The sequence below is a fragment of the Taudactylus pleione genome, unplaced genomic scaffold (assembly GCF_031769625.1).
Source record: "Taudactylus pleione unplaced genomic scaffold, aTauple2 ptg000087l, whole genome shotgun sequence".
In the NCBI taxonomy this organism is placed as follows: Eukaryota; Metazoa; Chordata; class Amphibia; order Anura; family Myobatrachidae; genus Taudactylus; species Taudactylus pleione.
This window is the reverse complement of record NW_028284489.1, coordinates 9034894-9055167: the sequence shown is the minus strand read 5'-3', so window position 1 is coordinate 9055167 and position 20274 is coordinate 9034894. Positions and strand designations below refer to the sequence as shown.

Genomic DNA, 20274 nt, shown 5'->3' with positions numbered 1-20274 from the left:
TATATATATATATATATATAAAGGTTTAAGCTGAAGGAAGTAAGACCTGGAGTAAAGTAACGTGGAGTCACTTCTACTTTCCCCTGTCTACATCAAACGGGATGAGAGAGTGACTACAATGTTTATTCCAGGGGAAACAACAGATAGCGCTTCTGCTGTCTGAGAATAGAACTAAGTCTCACCCCTGTTACTCTCAGGCATTGCAGGGGTAGTCACAGACTAGGATTCAGATGAGAGAGCGCAGGAGAGCAATAGAAAGATATCTCACAGGGAAAGTCAGTGGGTCAGAGCTGCTGGTGTGGTTATTCAGAGATCAGCATGCTAAATGAGCATAGGCAGAGACAGGACACATGTTTTGCCAGGAGGCTTGTTCACCTGATCACCAGACTTTGCTCTAGCTTCCTGCCTTTTACAGAAAGTCTGCCCAATCATAGGGCTGTGTTGCCGAGTGGCTGTGCATCCGACCAATGACCAGGGGATGTCAAACAGCCCATCATGTTACTGTTAGGAAAAGAAGGGGTGTATCCAAAGAACAAAATTAGCATATGTAAACAAACTGAGAGATTATGTGTGTCTGACAACACACAAACGCTGGATAATGTCATAGTGCAAATGAACAAATAACGATAATCTTATGAAATTCAAGCATAAACTGTTCATAAAACATAAATATCAAATAAAAGTATGTGAAAAATATTATTAAAGAGGATATATTAATTATAGTAAAAATATACACTTATAAATTTAATAAATTAAAATAATACGTACAGCACCTGGTATTCCCAGGTGGTCTCCCATCCAAGTACTAACCAGGCCCAACACTGCATAGCTTCCAAGATCAGACGAGATTGGGTATGTCCAGTGTGGTGTGGCTGGAGGTTATATTAATGATAATATATCAATATAATAAAAGTGTGAAGTGATGTGAGTGACTATAATGTAAAGATATAAAAGGATGAAGTTATGGACAGATAACTATTAAAGAAGTTAATAAATGTAACATAATATATAGTGTAAAAGATAAACAATGAAAAAATAATAATATATGGAAAAAAATAAAAAATGAGTGCTGGGGTAGCTGGAGAATAAATGATATGGAAAAGTGATATAGGAGTGCCGAAGAAGCTCTAAAAATATAAATAGAGCTAATAAATGGTGTAATTGTTTTAGTCTCTTTGGGGGGTCCCATAGATGCGGACTGCCCCCGGGGACCAGTCTATTTGCAGTGCCGGCTCCTCACTGTGTCAGGAGCCGAGTGCTGTATGTAATGCTACAGTGCAGCACCCAGCTCCTGTCACTGAGGGGGAGTCGGCACTTTGTCACCTCTCAGGGGGTGACACCTGAGTGCAGTCCACACCCCCTTGTGACGCCACTACCCAATATATAGTATACCACACAGTAGCGTCCACATTCATATTATGCCACACAGCAGTATCCACCATAAATAGTATGCCACACAGTAGTGTCCACCATACATAGTATGATACTCAAGTGTCCCCAATTTATAGTATACCACACAGCAGTGTCCCCCATTTGTAGTATGCCACACTCCACCATTCATAGTATGCCACACTCCCCAATTTATAGTATGCCACACAGTAGTGTCCCCCATACATAGTATGCCACACAGTAATGTCCCAAATTCATAGCATGCCACTAAGTAGGATCTCAAGGTTTTGAAGTGAATGATAAGAATCTTCTTAGTTAGTAGTGTCAAATTGTAACTGTATATTGTGCCACATGCAGAGGCGGAGTGTGACACTGCAAACCATAGGTGCTCTCCTAAATGGTTTAAAGGTTTTGCCAGTCTGTATTGCATATTGCCTATATCATTTATAGTTGAAACTTGCATCCTAATTGTGATGGCATTATCCTCACACTTTTCTATTACTTTGATGTTTTCAAGTAATGTTACCGAACATAATATATCCGATTTATATAAAAATATAACTGGTTATTTAAAATCAATATTTGAATATGAAACAATTATGGTCGGATGGAATTTAAAGTACTGTACATCACCAGCATTTAACACAGCAGGTTAAGCCCAATGATTTCCAGGAAGTGCAGCCTCAGCTGTCCCTGGTAGCATGCAAGTAATGGTAAGGTATGCCTATTTATGTCTGACACAGGACTGGCCTGTTCTATTAGTGCCCACAGATATGGGCTTGCCCCTTCTTCCCCAAACACAGAGACAACAGAAGCAATAGGCAATGCTGACTGAAAAAAAGCAAGGGGAGCCCTTGCTTAACAGACAAACAACACCCTGGCAACACATCCTTCAATGGGAGTTGGAAAGGGAAGTGCGAGAAAGGAACATCTTGGACCAGTGGTGTAACTAGGCTTTTCAGAGCACAGGATAAGATGAAGAATGCCCCCACACACACACACACACACACACACACACACTACACTACACTACATGTACAAAAAAATGACATGCCACCCTTTCTCGTCACTCTGGGAACATTATTTTCCATATGCACCTTACCTGTATGGTGGTTTCTCACAATGTGGAACCTCTGCAGAATGTATCCTCCCTGGGAAGACATCGTCTTCAGTCGGTATTCACTATTCATGTAGGTCACATTGTCCGGAAGATGCCTGTTTGTGTAGGAATATTAACAAGGTCATTATCATACAACAGCGGTTCAACCAGACTCGTGCTCCCTGTTTAACTTCCTGCTCCCTGCGTCTCCCAGCCACATCATTATCTGTCCCCTGCATCTCTCAGCCACACAATCTCTCCCCTGCATCTCTCAGCCACATCATCTCTTCCTACATCTCTCAGCCACACCATCTCCCCCCTGCATCTCTCAGCCACACCATCATCTCCCCCTGCATTGTCTCTCAGCACACCATTACCTTCCCACCGCGTTATCTCTCAGCAACACCATCATCTCCTCCCTGCATCTCTCAGCCACGCCATCATCTCCCCCCTGCATCTCTCAGCCACACCATCATCTCCTCCTGCATTGTCTCTCAGCACACCATTACCTCCCCACCACGTTATATCTCAGCAACACCATCATCTCCTCCCTGCATCTCTCAGCCACACCATCATCTCCCCCCGCTGCGTCTCTCAGCCACACCATCACCTCCCCACCACATTATCTCTCAGCACATCATCTTCTCCCCTGCATTGTCTCTCAGCACACCAATATCTCCCTCCCTATGTTGGCTCCCCTTTAATTCTCTATCTCTGTATGTCTCTCCCGCCCTTCATTCTATGTCTCTGTGGCCCATTTATCATTGCATATTTGCAGCTTAATCCCCAAAAACAACAATTTTTGGGGGTTAACCTCAAATATTATGTTTCCCCTAGATGTATTATGGAGAGACCGCAGAAGGTTTCTTTGATACCTGCTGCGATCCCTCCATTCCTGCTGGCAGCCACATCCCCCATAGGTTTCTATGGGCAATGTGATGCTGCCAGATTTACCGACATCCGGAATGCTGTGGCATAATGAAGGGCAGGCGGATGGTCAGTGCAGATACGATGCCCCATCTGTTGGGCCTGCCACAGTGCCCTGGGCACTTGCCATGCTCAAACACCCCCCCTGGTTATGCCACTGTCTTGTACCTACTGTCAATTTAGCCACCAGTCAAGATTGCTGAAAACCTCCTCCTCCAAACCCAAAATGAGGATGGGGTACTCATTCAGTATGACCACCGCTAGAAGTGATAGTTCCATAGTGTGGGGTTTTATTTCTGTACAAAATCACCTTCTCATCACTGATGTGCCAGGGTTGCCCTCAACCAATCAGGATCATACCACAGACACCCAATACAATTTGACTTGGAAATGAGGATATGTGTAAATGCCTAATCATAAGGCATTACTGGGGCTGCTCTGCTTTCTCAGACCACATTAAAGTCAATTTCCCAGGTCTAAAATGTTAGCCTGCCTGCTGCCAGGCATCTGTCAGTATCTGTTTTAGTATATGTCGTTTCCTCAAGTGATGTCAGTACTGTGAATAAGTTAGTGCAGAGGTTTCCAAACATGGTCCTCAAGGCTCCCTAACAGTTCAGGTTTTAGAAAACTCCATGGTTGAACACAGGTGGTTAAATCAAATTGACTGAGGTACTTAAGTCACCTATGCTCAACCATAGATTTCTCAAAAACCTTAACTGTTGGGAGCCTTGAGGACCAAAATTCCAGGTTTTAAGGATATCCAAGCTCGAGTCCAGATGATTAAATCAAATTGACTGAGGTACTAATTAAGCCCAAGCATGGATATCCTTAAAACGTGGACTGTAATGGTGATGATTGGGAATACTGCCAAAGAGTATTTTATGTGTTAAAAATAATCATGGCAACAAATGAACATGTTCAAAGTGTACCCGATAACCTTTCACTCTTGCTGTTTACCCTGAGCTCATGCTGGGTGGGTACTGCCACCAGGGCTCGCCAGGCCTCTGGTTATGTGAACTGCAGTTCTGGTCCTTACCTGAGGTACTGCTTTTTGGACTCTGGCCCTGATTCAGAGCCGGACGCTCTGAATCAGGGCCGTCCTTCTGAATTTATAGAGCGGTCTCCTGGCCGCTCGTATAGCTGTAGGTGACCACCCACAGCTATAGCGAGTGGCCAGGAAGATGGTCGCGATGGTGTAGACCATCTCGACCATCGGGCTTGCGACGAGACTCTTGTGGTAAGGTCTCGTTGCCGCAAGCCCTGGAGTGCTTTCGGCTCTATCAGAGCCGAGAGCACTCCCACTGACATCACTTGTGATGTCAGTCGGGCCGGCCCCAGACGGCAGGCGTTCCCATGGGAACGCCTCCATCTGGGCAGCCACGCCCCCAGCACGCCCACCAAAGGGGGTGTGCTGTCACTCACCATCGACAGCACGCCCGCTTTGGTGCGAGACCCGGAGCGACGGCTTGCCCGTCGCTATCCAGGTCTCGCGCATGCGCACGACGGAGCCGCCTCCGTCGTGCGCATGCGCACTGGGCCAACATCGACCCGCTTGCGAGCGGGTCTGAATCAGGCCCTCTGTTCTGTGCCCTGGTGTCAGGTAATTAATAATTACCAGCATGGACTACACCTGACAACTGGCTATTTAGTCTGTATGAGCCCACTAGTCGTGGCTGGGTCATTAATGAATCATGTTTGGTTTCTGCATCTCCCTGTTTTGCTGTTTGGACTTTAGTGCCTGTTTTGTTTCTGCAAGCTCCTCTTTCTGCTAAGCTAAAGGAGCTTCTGCTATTTATCATGTAGTCTGTGCTTGCTAAACAAAGAAACTTATGCCACTAATCAGGTTACCATTCTGCTGTGTGTTTCTGGATTCTGTTTGCTTCTACCATTCACCACATTATTATCCTGTTATTGTTTCTGGACTCTGTTTGCTTCTGTCATTTATTGCAAGACTCCTGTCTGTGTACCAGCATTCAATATTCTGGCATTATCAAGCTTGCCTGCATCCCCCTGCTATTATATCTTCCCTCAATAAATATCTTTATATGTTTTATCATACTCTGTGACTGTAGTTTAACTGCACACATAACTGTGTTCATAACTGTGACGCTGTTGATCATGTCCCGGAGGAGGAAGAGGAGAGAACTTGGAGAGTGACAGTTGCAGCATGGGAAGAGGGGGTGGATTTAGAATTTGCACTGATTTATATTATGGAAGACAATTCTTCTCATTAAATACATCTTCTGGGTTTTGGCAGATGGTGGATGCAGCATGTGCGGCAATGGGCCCCCCTGCATCGGTGACCCGTGTGCACTGCACAGGGCCTTAGCTAGGGTGGTGCACAGGGCACCGCAGGGGGTGCTGTTCGGGCCTGTAAATTTTCAGTTTAGTATCATTCTCACTTGTAGCTTCATCTTCTTTTATCCTCAGCATCTCCTGGCCTCCTCTATCTCTTCCATGGCCCTTTCCCATGAGGCCATGGCCCTTTTTCGGGTCCGCATCTTATGTCGATATTTGAAAAATAAGGGGGAGACACCAATGCTCTATCTGGCACAGGGCACCAAAAATTCTAGTAACGGCTCTGGCACCGCACACCCTACACCCATACTAATATGCTATTGTGTCTGTATCTGAATATCTACATTAGGGAGACTTTGATAAAGAAAACACCTCGGACAGAATAAGATAGAACACCATGTACTTTACACAATATGAATAAAGCTTCTCATGCCTTACATTTCATATTATCTTTGGGAAAGAAGTTCAGACTCCTGTATAATGTTATGTTAAATAAAAAGTATTAATAGAATACAAAATGCAATATAGCAAGACATTGGAAATAGCATGTAAAGGCAGCTGTATAGGAATGTGCTCAAGTTCAAAAAGATGGTTTACTGATAATTACATGAAAGGGCCGTCTGGGGTAGCATGTAATTATGTAACAAGGGAGAGCTATAAACAGATCATATACAGTAATTACATTCCCAAGTCTGAATAAAATACAGAGGCACCATATGAAATCGTAACTCTGTACAGACAGACAATGTGTTATTGAGAACTCATTCATGGAATTTGTCACTGCAGGAACATTTTGCTCACAGATAGTAAATTCCTTATATACACACTTGTTTTTCAATTCTCTAATCAAAAACATTATTTAAAAAAAACTTCTCCTTTACAAGTAGGGGTCATTTAGAGTAGTGTTCCTCAATTCCTTAGATATGTGAAACTGAAGATAGACATCTGCTTAAAGATATGTTTCATTTACATCCAGATATGAGCATATAGATGTACAGCGACACAAGCAACCATTCATCATCAGGAGCATAACTAGATCTTTGTGGACACACGTAGGTGACGCTGAACTGCTCCTTGCAGGGTCCTGATACGAATGACAGTTGGAGCATGAGAAAGCTGCTCAGATTAGTAACTTGCAACTACATATATTCGAGCAGCAATGCACTGTATTAATTAGTGTCATGATTAGTGCCTAATCACAAGTTAATTATAAAAAATAGGAAAATATAAGTGTTCATTCCTCAACAGGGAAGAGAAGAAGGTAGTGCAGCTGGTGCTGTCGTCCAGGGCGCGATGCCTTCAGTGTAGCATTTAAGTTAAAGAAGGGTGCAGCATATAAGGGAGGAGTAATGGGCAAACAATAGATAAGGGAGGTGATGAGCATACAATATGTCACTATTATGCCATTAGACCCCTTCACATCCCTTTGTGTGCCATATATCCATGTGTACCTTATATGCCAACATGCCCCTCCTTATTTGCCTCATATGCCATCAAACCCCTCCATCTATCTCGTGTACCATAAGACAGTTGCCACTTATGTGCAGGGCCGGCCCTAACCAATGTGATGCCCTAGGCAAGACTTTGGCTGGTGCCACCTAGCAGATAATCCCACCAGACTACACTCTTCAGACACTCTCCCCCACCTCTTCAAACATTATACCCAATTTTCACTTACCTCTTAGGTGTTCCTCCCTTTTCTTTCTTCCTCTTATATCTTTCTTTAGGAGTCATAATTGTGATTCATTTGACTCCATTTTAAGATATTTATTACATCTCTCTCTCTCAATAGCTATATAACTACACATACATACACACACAGCACTGATCCAGTTACTACTCATCTCACAGCACCACATACTGCCCCCCTCACTGCCAGCCTCACAGAACAGTACCCCTCTCAGCGCAGCACCCCTGGCCTCATCCAGTACCCCTTTCCCAACACAGCACCCCTGGCCTCATTTAGCACCCCTCATCCAAAACAGCACCCCTTTCCCAGCACAGCATCCTTGGCCACATTATGCACCCCTTATCCAGCACAGCACCCCTGGCCTCATTAATTATGCTCCCCTTTCCCAGCACAGCACTCCTCATCCAGCACAGTCGGCACCCCTAGCCAGACTGGCCTCTATGCACCCCTTTCCCAGCACAGTAAGCACCTCCAGCAGTACCCCTCTACCAGTTGAGAATCCAGCTGATTTACTTAGGGCCCCATTTATCAACGATGCATAAACCCATTAGCACTCGCTAAATAGCTTATATCATCCTTTCTGTATTAAAAAAATAGCGGTAATCTAAGATTACAGCCGCTTGCGTTCCCATTGCACTTACGGATCCCTGTCGGGTTAAATGCCATACACATGCACAGACGGACCATTGCACATGCGCATTACACAGAAGCGCGTCACTGGCAGCTAGGCTGCCAGCAGCTGAGCGGAGGACCTAGCCCATGTGGAGGACTTCGCTGGACTTAGCCGGAGGGGTAAGTATAGATAAACACCAGTGGCAGTTTTGTTTGTATCACTGTGATACTAAACAAGAAATGTTGCTGGTGTTTAGCTTCATTAATAAATGAGACTCACTCCCTTCAGGGCCAGGGAGGCAGTCACAGCCAACTCTGCTTGTTTTCCAGCTCCTGGACTGTCCCTGTTGCACTTGGTGGCCACTGGGCAGTTGATGAAGGTGGAGCCGTGAGGGGTGAGGAGTAGCTGTGGCTGGGCATGCATGGCATGCCCTCCCATGGCCATTTTACTTGCTACAGCCCAGTGGCAGAACTAGTGAGTAGTGGGCCCAGGTGCAGATAGCAAGCAAGGGACAATCTGCAAATACCTTAGGCGTGCAGTTGAAAAATAGGCGTGGACGCGTGGAGAATGGGCGTGGTCTCACAGCACATAGGGTACCAGTAGCGCCTTATAATGCAGAGTGCGTTGCAGTGAGAGCCATATAATGCAGAGGCGCCATATTTGCAGAGAGCATCGCAGTGAGCGCAATATAATAGAGTGTTGCAGTGAGCGCCATATAATATACAGCTCCTCAGTGAGCACCATATAATGCAGAGCGCTGCAATGAGCGCCATATAATGCAGAGAGGGCCACAGTGAGCGCCATAAAAACGCACAGAACATCAGTGACCCATATATAAGTTATGAAGTACTGAAGATAATATAGAGCCCCTCACACACACACACACACACACACACAGTACACATTAAATTAATACTCCCCACACACAGACACACACTGCATTAATACAACACCCCAACACATACAGTATTAAAACACACTCATAACCCCCCCTCCCCATTGCATACAGATACCAACCCCTTAGATGACACTGGCACTTACCTGTCCAGCAAGAGGATCCCTGCTGGGCTCCATCGCCAGGAAATAAGAAGAGAAACTGTGATGACAGAAGGCTAGCCGCTAGATTGGAGAGGAAGGGGCGGGGTTTCAGAGCAAGGGGGCGGGGTCTCAGTCAGGGAAAGGCAGGGTGCTTTTAGAACAAACAGAGAGTAGGGGGCGGGGACTCGGTCAGGGAAAAACAGGGTGCTTGTAGAACAGAGGAGGGGGCAGAATGGCTAGGCTGGGTCCCGGGCAGTCTAGTCTAGTGCCAGCTTGGTCAGGTAGAGGAGGGGCCCCATCCTCCTCTGGACAGCCCACCTCCTGTGGTACAGTGCAGCGCAAAGTATTAAGTACTGTAATAATGAGTCAAGTTGACTCGTTATTAGTACTGCCTTTTTTGTCGTGGGCCCTGATAATTCCACGGCCCCTGCCACAGTAGCCAAGCTGTGGGATGCCCGCAAGGCATTCCAAATGCCCTAGGCATTTGCCTGTAATGCCTATTCCTAGGGCTGGCTCTGCTTATGTGCCATCAGACCCCTCCTCATGCTCTTTATGTGCCATCACATTCCCCTTTTTAAGCAGCTTCTCTTGAATAAAATCCCTTGTCATGTAATATTGTCCTGGTGTGGGAGATAGTCTGAGCATTAGATTATAAGGATTTTTATCCTTCTTTGCACCCTATATTGAAGTTCACCTAGGAATAAGAAATAAACACACCAGCTGATCTGTTCTGTCTGTCATTGAAAATGTACAAAGAAGAGGGGAATTTATTAAGAAGCAATTTGATTAAATAGTAAATTATCTGAGTGTTTACAGGCAAAGTACAAATGGCAGGATTAGTGAAGGCAAAATTGCTGAAAAAGCTCTGAAAAGCAGCGAAATTGCCATGCCAATTTTATACCATGTTCTGAAAACAAACTATTGAATATATTAGGCTGCAGTATCACAGACTGCTGGAAAACCTGTCACATAAAAGAGGAACCTCTGGGCAGGGGTGTATTAAGAGAGGAGGGGACCTGTGTTCCCTCCCTGTCCAGGGCCCCCTCCTCTCTCCCCGGCTGCCTTCAGCAAACTGGCAGCAGCAGTAGAGGGCATCTTCACGATGATTTCCTACTGCGCATGCGCAAAACACCGGGAAAATGGCCAAGGTGGCCATTGTCGGCATTTTGTGTAGCGCTACTCCGTGGGACTTCGGAAAAGTAATTCTAAAAAAAAAGGATGGGTGCAGGATGTGCAGTGCGGGCCACACCCTGCACCCATTATAAATATGCCCCTGCATCTGGGAGGCAAAATGGTCCAAATTGCAGAATCTTGGCCGATTGGCATACAGAAAGCCTCTAAAAACGTACATTCTTGCAATTGTAGGGGTGCTAAAAGGGTGGAGATTGAGGATTTTCATTTACTAAGGCACCCATCTGAGGAGCCTCAGGATCTGTACAGGTCATGACACAACTAAATCCGCCACCACTTAAGGACCCTATGATTACAATTCAGACCCAATTATTGCTACCCAAATAATAACCTGTAAACCAGTAATTCCCAACCTCGGTCCTCAAGGCACACTAACAGTCCTGGTTTTAGTGATATCCATGTTTAAGCACAGATGGTTAAATCAAAATAACTAAGGTACTAATTAAGTCACCTGTGCTCAACTATGGCTATCCTTAAAACCTGGACTGTTAGTGTACCTTGAGGAACGTGTTTGGGAACCCCTGCTGTAAACATATATGTAGCATGGACCCACAAGCAAAATGGATCTGATAAGAATCACAGAGACCAATATTATTAAATGAGGTTCAATATGTGTTCAATACTATGCTTATAGATAGTATATATAAAAAAAATTAATAAAAATGACATACAAAGATAGTCTTAGGCAAATATTAAAAAGAAACAGACACACTTACATGAATCTGTTTTATGGGAAGACACAATTCAAATTATGCCACACTGTAGTGCCCCTTACACCTAATTCCACACAGTAATGCCCCTTACACATTATGTCACACATTAATGCCTTTAGGCACCTAGAGAATCTAAGTACCACTGACAATTATAATGATTCCTGTATTATGAATAAATATGAATTTTACTATAAAACACTAGTCCTGCTCCTAGATCAGACTTAGGCAATCTGTTGCTGCTGAGAAAATACTGCCTAAGCCTGATCTAGCAGCAGAACTAGTGGTTTTTTTATTATTCTTTATTGATTTGAAAAAAAATTTCTCCCCCCTCCCCATTATGGCAGGTTCTAACTGCTCTCTACTTGACAGCACTCACCACCTGGCAGCAAATCTGTGAGCTCAGTCTTGCTGTCTCCTTCACATGCGGATACAGTAGTGACAGAACTCCCTGTTGCACCTGCCATCCATCGGGCCATGGCTCCTCGATCTGCTATTCAGCAGTGCACTACTGCACTGCACTGCACTGTGTGATGTCTCTCCCAACTCTCTGTGCATGAGACTGAGCCGGGGGGTGGACCTCCGGAGTCAGCTCCGGAGATTGCAGACACCAGATAAGCCGGGTGCACCGCTGTTAAGAGCATCACAGTGGCAACCGGCAGATGCTCTAGAGTGGGTTCTTGCACTCTGTGTGGCCGCACCGGCTGTACCACCCTAGTTACGACCCTGTTACCAATTATATATGTTACACTGTACATCTATCTAGTGTGGAGCTGCGAGGTGACAGAGTATCCTACAGGGGCGGAATGGCCGCAGACTTCACCGGGACTTGACCATGTTGGGGCCACTAAAATCTTTTTTTTTATTTCTGTTTTGTTTTTAGATTGTGTCCGAGCCAGCGCTGATCGGGAGGCAGGCCAGCCTCAGCTCAGGTTCACTGAGCTGGAGAGAGGCCCTGCTTCCAATCAGTTCAGCAGCCTCTGTTCAGGCGGCTGCTTGAGACTGACGGCCCGGTAGGCCCACCCACCAGGCCGTGCTGCGCCACTCCGCCCCACTGTCAACCCAGCTCCTAGACCTCAGCGCCTGCCTCCCAGATCCCAGCAGCAGCTGGAGCTAAGGTGCGGCTGCACTGGAGGCTGCTGTGGCTATGGGCGCTGTTCCATTGAGTGCGCGAGGGTCAGGCATGCTGGGCATGGAACATCAACAACCCCAGGTAAGTGCTCCCATCCCTGTGTCTCCCCCCTTCTTCAGCCCAGTGTCCCTCAAACCCCCACCATCTCAATGACCCCCTCCCAATCCCAGTGTCTCCCCCTTCCCTCCACAACCAGCACCCTTCTCACTGCCCCACCTCTTAAAAACCCACAGCCAGCCTAGCAACAGTGCCCACCCCATTGAGCCCAGTGTTCCCTCTTCAAACCCCCAAACTGACTATCCTCCCTTCCCATCCAGCCGGTACACCCCCAACTTACTGTCCCTTCATCTAACCCAGTGACATATCATATATCACTCTCCCCCCCCCAGCTCTCCCCCATCCAGCCCAGTGTCCTCCCTCTTTGGGTACAATGTAGTCACCACTTTATCACCCCCCCTTTATCATTAGGACCACTGGGTTGGGTACAGGATGCCGGTGCTCTGGATCCTGGTGGTCAAAATCCCAACACCAGTAGTGTTAGTATACTGACACCTGTTGGTCGGTATCCTAACCCCCCCCCCCATTCCCTACCCCTAAATATCCATTCCTGGTGCCCAAACCTTACCTCCCCCTGGTGTCTAAACCTAACCTTCCCTTCCCCACACTCTAAACCTAACCCTCCCCTCCTTAATGCCTAACCCTTACCCTAGTGCCTAAACCAGCCCCTAACCCCACTACTTAACTTCGGGATGCTGGCACCAAGATTCTGACAGGTGTCGGGATTCCAGCGCCGGCATTCCCCACGGTCGGTATTATGACTGCATCCCGGACCTCTTGTAGGAATAGAAAAAAAGGCTGGGTGACAATAATAACACCAATTCTAGAAACCATATATACAAATGGTACCCAATTATCAAAAATAATTTACTAATATAAAATTGTTAGATCAGAGAAACTCACATTTTGCCCTGCCCCAAAACTTCTGTTATTATGTATTATCTGGTTGAACCTCTATTGCATGATGATGACAATGGCTTTATTCCTAGGCAATCAGGCGGCTTTCGGACCATGTGATCTCCTGAATGAGCAGTGAATACTGATGCTGCCTATCCAGGAAGGATATCAATATCTTCAGAGGTTCCCCGTTGCAGAGAAACCCCAATATAGGTAAGGTATAGTTTTATTTAGTACACACAAAAAATAGTATAGATTTTTTTTTTTTTTTTTAGACATTTCACCCCCCAGCTCTATTTGGTCTAGGCCCGTGCCTGCAAGCAGTGACACACTTGCATGACAGACAGTGTACTGACGTCTGTCATAGCAAGCAGAGCTGCTGGCGGAGGATCTCTTCACATCGCAAGATGAGGCCATCCTTGTCTTGTGAGACAGAGCTCCCCTTGCGGTGGGAGGGAAGTTAGGAAGCCCAGGGGCGCTGAGAGGGAGGGGGAGCGTGTACAGATTACCCAGGCCTGGGCTTCCTGAGGGGCCCGGCGCCGCTCCCCCCCTCACAGCAGCCCAGCACACAGCGTGCTAATTGTCATTCCCTTAGCAGGAGGTCTGATGAAAAGAAAGGGGAGGCAATCGGGAAGTCGACTGCCTAAATAACGGCAGCCGGCTTCCCGACTGTCATTTTCCGGCAAGGGTGAAATGCCGGGTGTCTAGATGTAGACGCCCGCATTTCCCCGATGCCGGGAGACCGGCGCCCGGCATCCCGATCGTAGGGATGCCGGGCGTCGCGAGCGGACAGCCGCGGGGGGGGAGGGTTAGGTTTAGGGCTCCCGGGGGAGACAGGGTTAGGCACCCCCCCGGGAGGGTTAGGGTTAGGCTAGGGGAAGGGAGGGTTAGGGTTAGGCACCCTCGGGGGGGACTTAGGGTTAGGCACCCCCCCGGGGGACTTAGGTTTAGGCAGCGGGGAAGGGGGTGGTTAGGGTTAGGCACTTAGAGGGGGGATTAGGGTTAGGCACTTGGGTGGGAAGTTATGGTTAGGCACCCCTAAGGAGGGTTAGGGTTAGGGGGGTTAGGTTAGATTAGTAAATACTTTCCTATCTACAATCGGGATTTCCAGCGCTGTTGGGCTTCCGCTGCGTCGCACTCTGCTCCTGTCGGCCGGCGGTATTTCATACCAATTCCAAAGAAAGACCTGTTATGGGCAGTGAACTCTGGCTGGAAGCTTTCTGTATGAAGGTGTGAAGACAGTCAAATGGCCATATCTTCCTGTGAAATGGCCTGAGACTATCTCTCCTGTGTGTGCACTTCTGAGGAAGAAATGTTTGTTTTTTCATGATTATTGCAGGAAGACCAAAGCGAATACTATTGCTGGTTATTCTACTACATAGATATTTTGTCACTGTGTGATAAATGTATCAAAGGATGAGAGTAAATTACCAGTTCCTGTGGAATGTGAGTTGTAATTACTTTTGGGATAGATGGTCTGATTGGGTTACAAGACCAACTGTGGGAGGATTTCACCATGCTGTAGTGTGTTTTCTGACTATATATACAGGGACTGTGAGCCCTGTATGTGTACAACCCTGTAACTTCTTTGAGGAGAAGAGCTGCTGATAAGATTCCTGTATGTGGTACATCTTTGGAAATCTTTTGTGGAGAATTGCTGTTTGATTTCTGTGTGATATTCCCCTTCAGACGGAAGGGAGGGTCTTCTTTAAGACTTTGACCAATAAACATCTTGCCTGAATTCAATTGTATCTCAATCCTGCGACCAACAGAATTGCGCACAACGCTATTCCGTTCTCCTGCTGTTCTGGGTAAGAGCTCCGTGTCTCCAAGTTCAAGCCCTCTGCCAAGCTACCGTGCAGACCTGGTCCATTGCGAGGGATCAGGTGGGGACAGCCGACACCAAACAGGAGGTGTTTCCGCAGTTAGTCAAACGCATACGCAGCAGAAGCGGTTCCAGGTGCCGAGGGAGGAGCCTGAGGGTAACGTAAAAAACGGTTCCATATGCAGATGGTAGAGTTTGGTGGTGGCAGCATAGTTACACGCCCACGGCGCAGTGGGTGGAGTCAGTGACAGGCGGTCACTGACGATGAGTGGGAGTACAAAAGCGCTAACCCGTGACCAGGGCCGGCCTAGGCGAAAGGCATCCGGTCACATATATACATATATATAAAACAAAAAGGTGAGAACAAGCGCCTATATAGTGTAGTATTGTGTGAAATATGCAGCACACTCTATTTAGAAAATGGCATGCGTACCGTAACGACCCAGAACAACAGGCATTAATATATGAGTCCTTATTCGGGCTTCACCAAGGTGGTCCTCTTATACACCCAAAAGCAGCTTGTTAAATACTCCAAATATAGGATTTAAGGAGAGAGAAAACACTTCTCATAGTGTAGTACGTTTGAAAGAGGTTTTAATCCAAAATACACACAACACACATAAAAATGAAGAATTACATTAATAAAGATTCAAACAGGCTTATCTGATAGTAGCTGGTCTCAGAGCTTAGGGATACACCCACAGTCCTCAACGCGTTTCGTCCTTAGTGCAAATATAGCTGGACTTCTTCAGGAGGATTCACACAGTAGCCTTAAATGCTGTCTTATATACCTTTAGATATAATTACTAGTGTATAATACAGGTGTTTCCGGTATTTCCGGTATTTGCCGCCATTTTGTAGAGTTTCGCGCATGTGCGGAATTGATTCCACAGTCGCGAGTTTCCAGGAGATGTAGAACTCCATGCGTGAGTTGCGGCGCCATCTTTCTGTGGAATCCGAACCGCTCCGAACATTGGGGATCCGAGTCCACCCATCGCCTGACTCGGATCCCCGTTCGGGGCCGAACGGCGGCCGCCTGATGTCAGATTCTCACTAGAGAATCCGACATCAGGGCTCCTATTGTGTAGGGCAGAGCGCTGTGATAGCGCTCTGCCCTACACAGACACAAACACACAGCCGCCAGCGGCAGCTGTGTGCTTGTTACAGCAGCCAATGAGAGTCACACAGACTCTCATTGGCTGCTGCACGGAGGGAGCCGGCTGGAGCTCACACATGAGCTTCGTCTTCCGGCTCCCTCCTCAGCGTGTGACAGCAGAGCGGACGGCGCGGGAATACAGGTACGTTTTTATTTTTTATTTTTTTACTTGTGCAAGGGCCGGGGGCGCTACTGGGGGGGGTCTGCTACTAGGGGGGTCTGCTACTGTGGGTGCGGGGGGGCCATACTACTGGGGGGGCCTGCTACTGGGGGGGCTATACTACTGGGGGGGGTCTGCTACTGGGGGGGCTATACTACTGGGGGGGTCTGCTACTGGAGGGGGTCTGCTACTGGGGGTCCATACTACTGAGGGGCCTGCTACTGGGGGGGCTATACTACTGGGGGGGGTCTGCTACTGGGGGGGTCTGCTACTGGGGGGGCCATACTACTGAGGGGCCTGCTACTGGGGGGGCCATACTACTGGGGGGGGCATACTACTGGGGGGGCTTACTACTACTGGGGGGGCCATACTACAGGGGGGGCCATACTACAGGGGGGGCTACTACTGGGGCAGCCTACTACTGGGGCAGCCTACTACTGGGGGGGCATACTACTGGGGGGACCATACTACTGGGGGGGGCATACTACTGGGGGGGCCTGCTAATGGGGGCATACTACTGGGTGGCATGATAATGGGGGCATACTACTGGGGGGGCCTGCTAATGGGGGGCATTCTACTGGGGGCACTGCATAGGGGACCCTACTACTAAGGGGACTGCATAGGGGGCACCACTGCTGGGGGCATTGTGTAAGGGACACCGCTACTGTGGGCATTGTGTAAAAGGGGCACTTACTGTGGGCATTGTGTACAAGGGTCACTACTGTGGGCATTGTGTAAAAGGGGCACTACTGTGTGTCGTAACATAAATAAGAGACACTACTTTATGGTGTAATGTGAATCAGGCCCTATGTGCGGTGTAATGTGAATAAGATTGTGCACTGTGACTCCTTGGGCCGTAGCCCACTATGTAAACAAGTACTGTGATTCTGCTGGCCGTACCCCACTGGGTGGGTGCACTACTTTTCATTTCTGCCACTGCTGTGTGGCAATGTGTCATAGATGTGCTTTATACTGTGGTGTCGTTGTGCCGCTGCTTTGTCGCTTAGTAACCAGTCAGCTCACTGCAACCTTTGGCCAATAATGTTGAAAACAATATTATAAGCTGTGATATGGTCTAAATTGACTGGAAATTAATGTTATTGAGGTTAATAATACTCTAGGAAGAAAAAAAAGACCAATTTATGTGATTTTACCTTATTTTGTAAATTTTTGTAAAAAAATCCAAATCCAAATCCAAAGCCAGTCACCGCAGTTTGGCAAATCCAAATCCAAAGCCGGACGACGAATTAGAACCAAATCCAAATCCGGCAAAAATGGTCCGGCGCACATCCCTACTTATAACAAGTTTGGTCTCATGTTAAGACTAGTTTTTTATGTATGTTAGGCTAGAATACTTATCACTTACTCTAAAAAGCATTGATGCTAATACATTGCTATTCAAAAAGTGTCCCATCTACAGTGGCCATCTTGTTGAAGTACCTTTAGTACTATAACAGCAGCTGCCCTTTGGTACAGTATTAGACATGGTTCAAAACCATATTTACTCAAAACATAATAGCAATAATAAATATATAGCAGCATATTTTTTAAAAAAACACTAGCAGCAAGATAGAATAAAATGAAAATAGACTAAAATGAGGATGTATATAAAGGAGGATACATAAAAAGAGCACAACAGATCAGTATATTAACATTAAAACACATATCATAAAAGTAGGGTTATAAATATAACTAAATTTCAAGTAATGTACAGAATAATAAATAATAATAATAAAAACAGGATTATAAAAATGGTGCGATCTCATATGTTTCATTAAGACCAAATGGGGCCATTGTATTTAGAGTGTAAATCCAATACATTTCACGTTGTGACAATTTCTTTTCCCTATCTACACCCCTATTCCCCAGTGAGACACATTCTATGGCTTTATACTTCAAGCCAGCGGGGTCTGCATTATGATATTTGCAGAAATGTTTAGGGACGGAGTGGTTGTCAACCCTGTTTTTAATTCCTCGTATATGTTCTTGAATTCTCAGTTTTACATTTCTTTTTGTCTTGCCTACATATTTCAAATGACATGGACATTCAATTATATATATGACCCAATTGTTCATGCAATTCATCAGACTCTTAATTTTAAAAGAAGATGTATTATCATGATTGGAGAAGTGGCTGTTATTAATAATCACAAACTTACAGATATTACAATTATTACATTTAAAAAAACCTTTTGTTTGCCTAATCCATTGTAAGGGTTTGGTTTCTAATGTTTTTAGCAATCTAAAAACATTAGAAGCCAAACCCTGGCCCCCCCCTGTAATATGGCCCCCCCAGTAGTAGTAAGCCCCCCCAGTAGTATGCCCCCCCCCCAGTAGTATGGCCCCCCCAGTAGCAGGCCCCTCAGTAGTATGGCCACCCCAGTAGCAGACCCCCCCAGTAGCAGACTCCCCGCCAGTAGTATAGCCCCCCCAGTAGCAGGCCCCTCAGTAGTATGGACCCCCAGTAGCAGACCCCCCTCCAGTAGTACAGCCCCCCCAGTAGTATAGCCCCCCCCAGTAGCAAACCCCCCCAGTAGTATAGCCCCCCCCAGTAGCAGGACCCCCCAGTAGTATGGCCCCCCCGCACCCCCAGTAGCAGACCCCCCCAGTAGCAGACCCCCCCCAGTAGCGCCCCTGGCCCTTGCACAAGTAAAAAAATAAAAACTTACCTGTATCCCCGCTCCCGCGCCGTCCGCTCTGCTGTCACACGCTGAGGAGGGAGCCGGAAGACGGAGCTCATGTGTGAGCTCCAGCCGGCTCCCTCCGTGCAGCAGCCAATGAGAGTCTGTGTGACTCTCATTGGCTGCTGTAACAAACACAGAGGTGCCGCTGGTGGCTGTGTGTTTGTGTCTGTGTAGGGCAGAGCGCTATCACAGCGCTCTGCCCTACACAATAGGAGCCCTGATGTCGGATTCTCTAGTGAGAATCTGACATCAGGCGGCCGCTGTTCGGCCCTGAACGGGGATCTGAATCAGGCGGTGAACACCCAAACAGGGTTCGGGTGGACTCGGATCCCCAATGTTCGGAGCGGTTCGGATTCCACAGAATCCGAACCGCTCATCTCTAGTTATAAGTATTCCAGCCCATAACAGCACCGCTCATTGAAACAACTCTTTATACTGCATCACAACAGCATGTCTCCGACGCAGTGTTTACCGCGCATGCGTGGGTAAACACAAGATGGCGCCGCGAGTCGCGCGTGATGTCTTATACTTCCTAGAGACCCACGAGGTGTCAGTTTGTCCCGCGCATGCGCGGGTAGACATAAGATGGCGCCGCGACTCACGCATGGAGTTCTACATCTCCTGGAAACTCGCGAGTGTGGAATCAATTCCGCTCATGCGCGAAACAAAATGGCGGCAAATACCGGAAACACCTGTATTATACACTAGTAATTATATCTAAAGGTATATAAGACAGCATTTAAGGCTACTGTGTGAATCCTCCTGAAGAAGTCCAGCTATATTTGCACTAAGGACGAAACGCGTTGAGGACTGTGGGTGTATCCCTAAGCTCTGAGACCAGCTACTATCAGATAAGCCTGTTTGAATCTTTATTAATGTAATTCTTCATTTTTATGTGTGTTGTGTGTATTTTGGATTAAAACCTCTTTCAAACGTACTACACTATGAGAAGTGTTTTCTCTCTCCTTAAATCCTATATTTGGAGTATTTAACAAGCTGCTTTTGGGTGTATAAGAGGACCACCTTGGTGAAGCCCGAATAAGGACTCATATATTAATGCCTGTTGTTCTGGGTCGTTACGGTACGCATGCCATTTTCTAAATAGAGTGTGCTGCATATTTCACACAATACTACACTATATAGGCGCTTGTTCTCACCTTTTTGTTTTATATATATGTATATATGTGACCGGACGCCTTTCGCCTAGGCCGGCCCTGGTCACGGGTTAGCGCTTTTGTACTCCCACTCATCGTCAGTGACCGCCTGTCACTGACTCCACCCACTGCGCCGTGGGCGTGTAACTATGCTGCCACCACCAAACTCTACCATCTGCATATGGAACCGTTTTTTACGTTACCCTCAGGCTCCTCCCTCGGCACCTGGAACCGCTTCTGCTGCGTATGCGTTT

General features: G+C 46.9%; 1 pseudogene; it reads right to left on the bottom strand.

The window, feature by feature from the left end:
- Nucleotides 1-761: 761 nt before the first annotated feature.
- Nucleotides 762-880, bottom strand: LOC148529082 (5S ribosomal RNA; annotated as a pseudogene).
- Nucleotides 881-20274: the final 19394 nt, after the last annotated feature.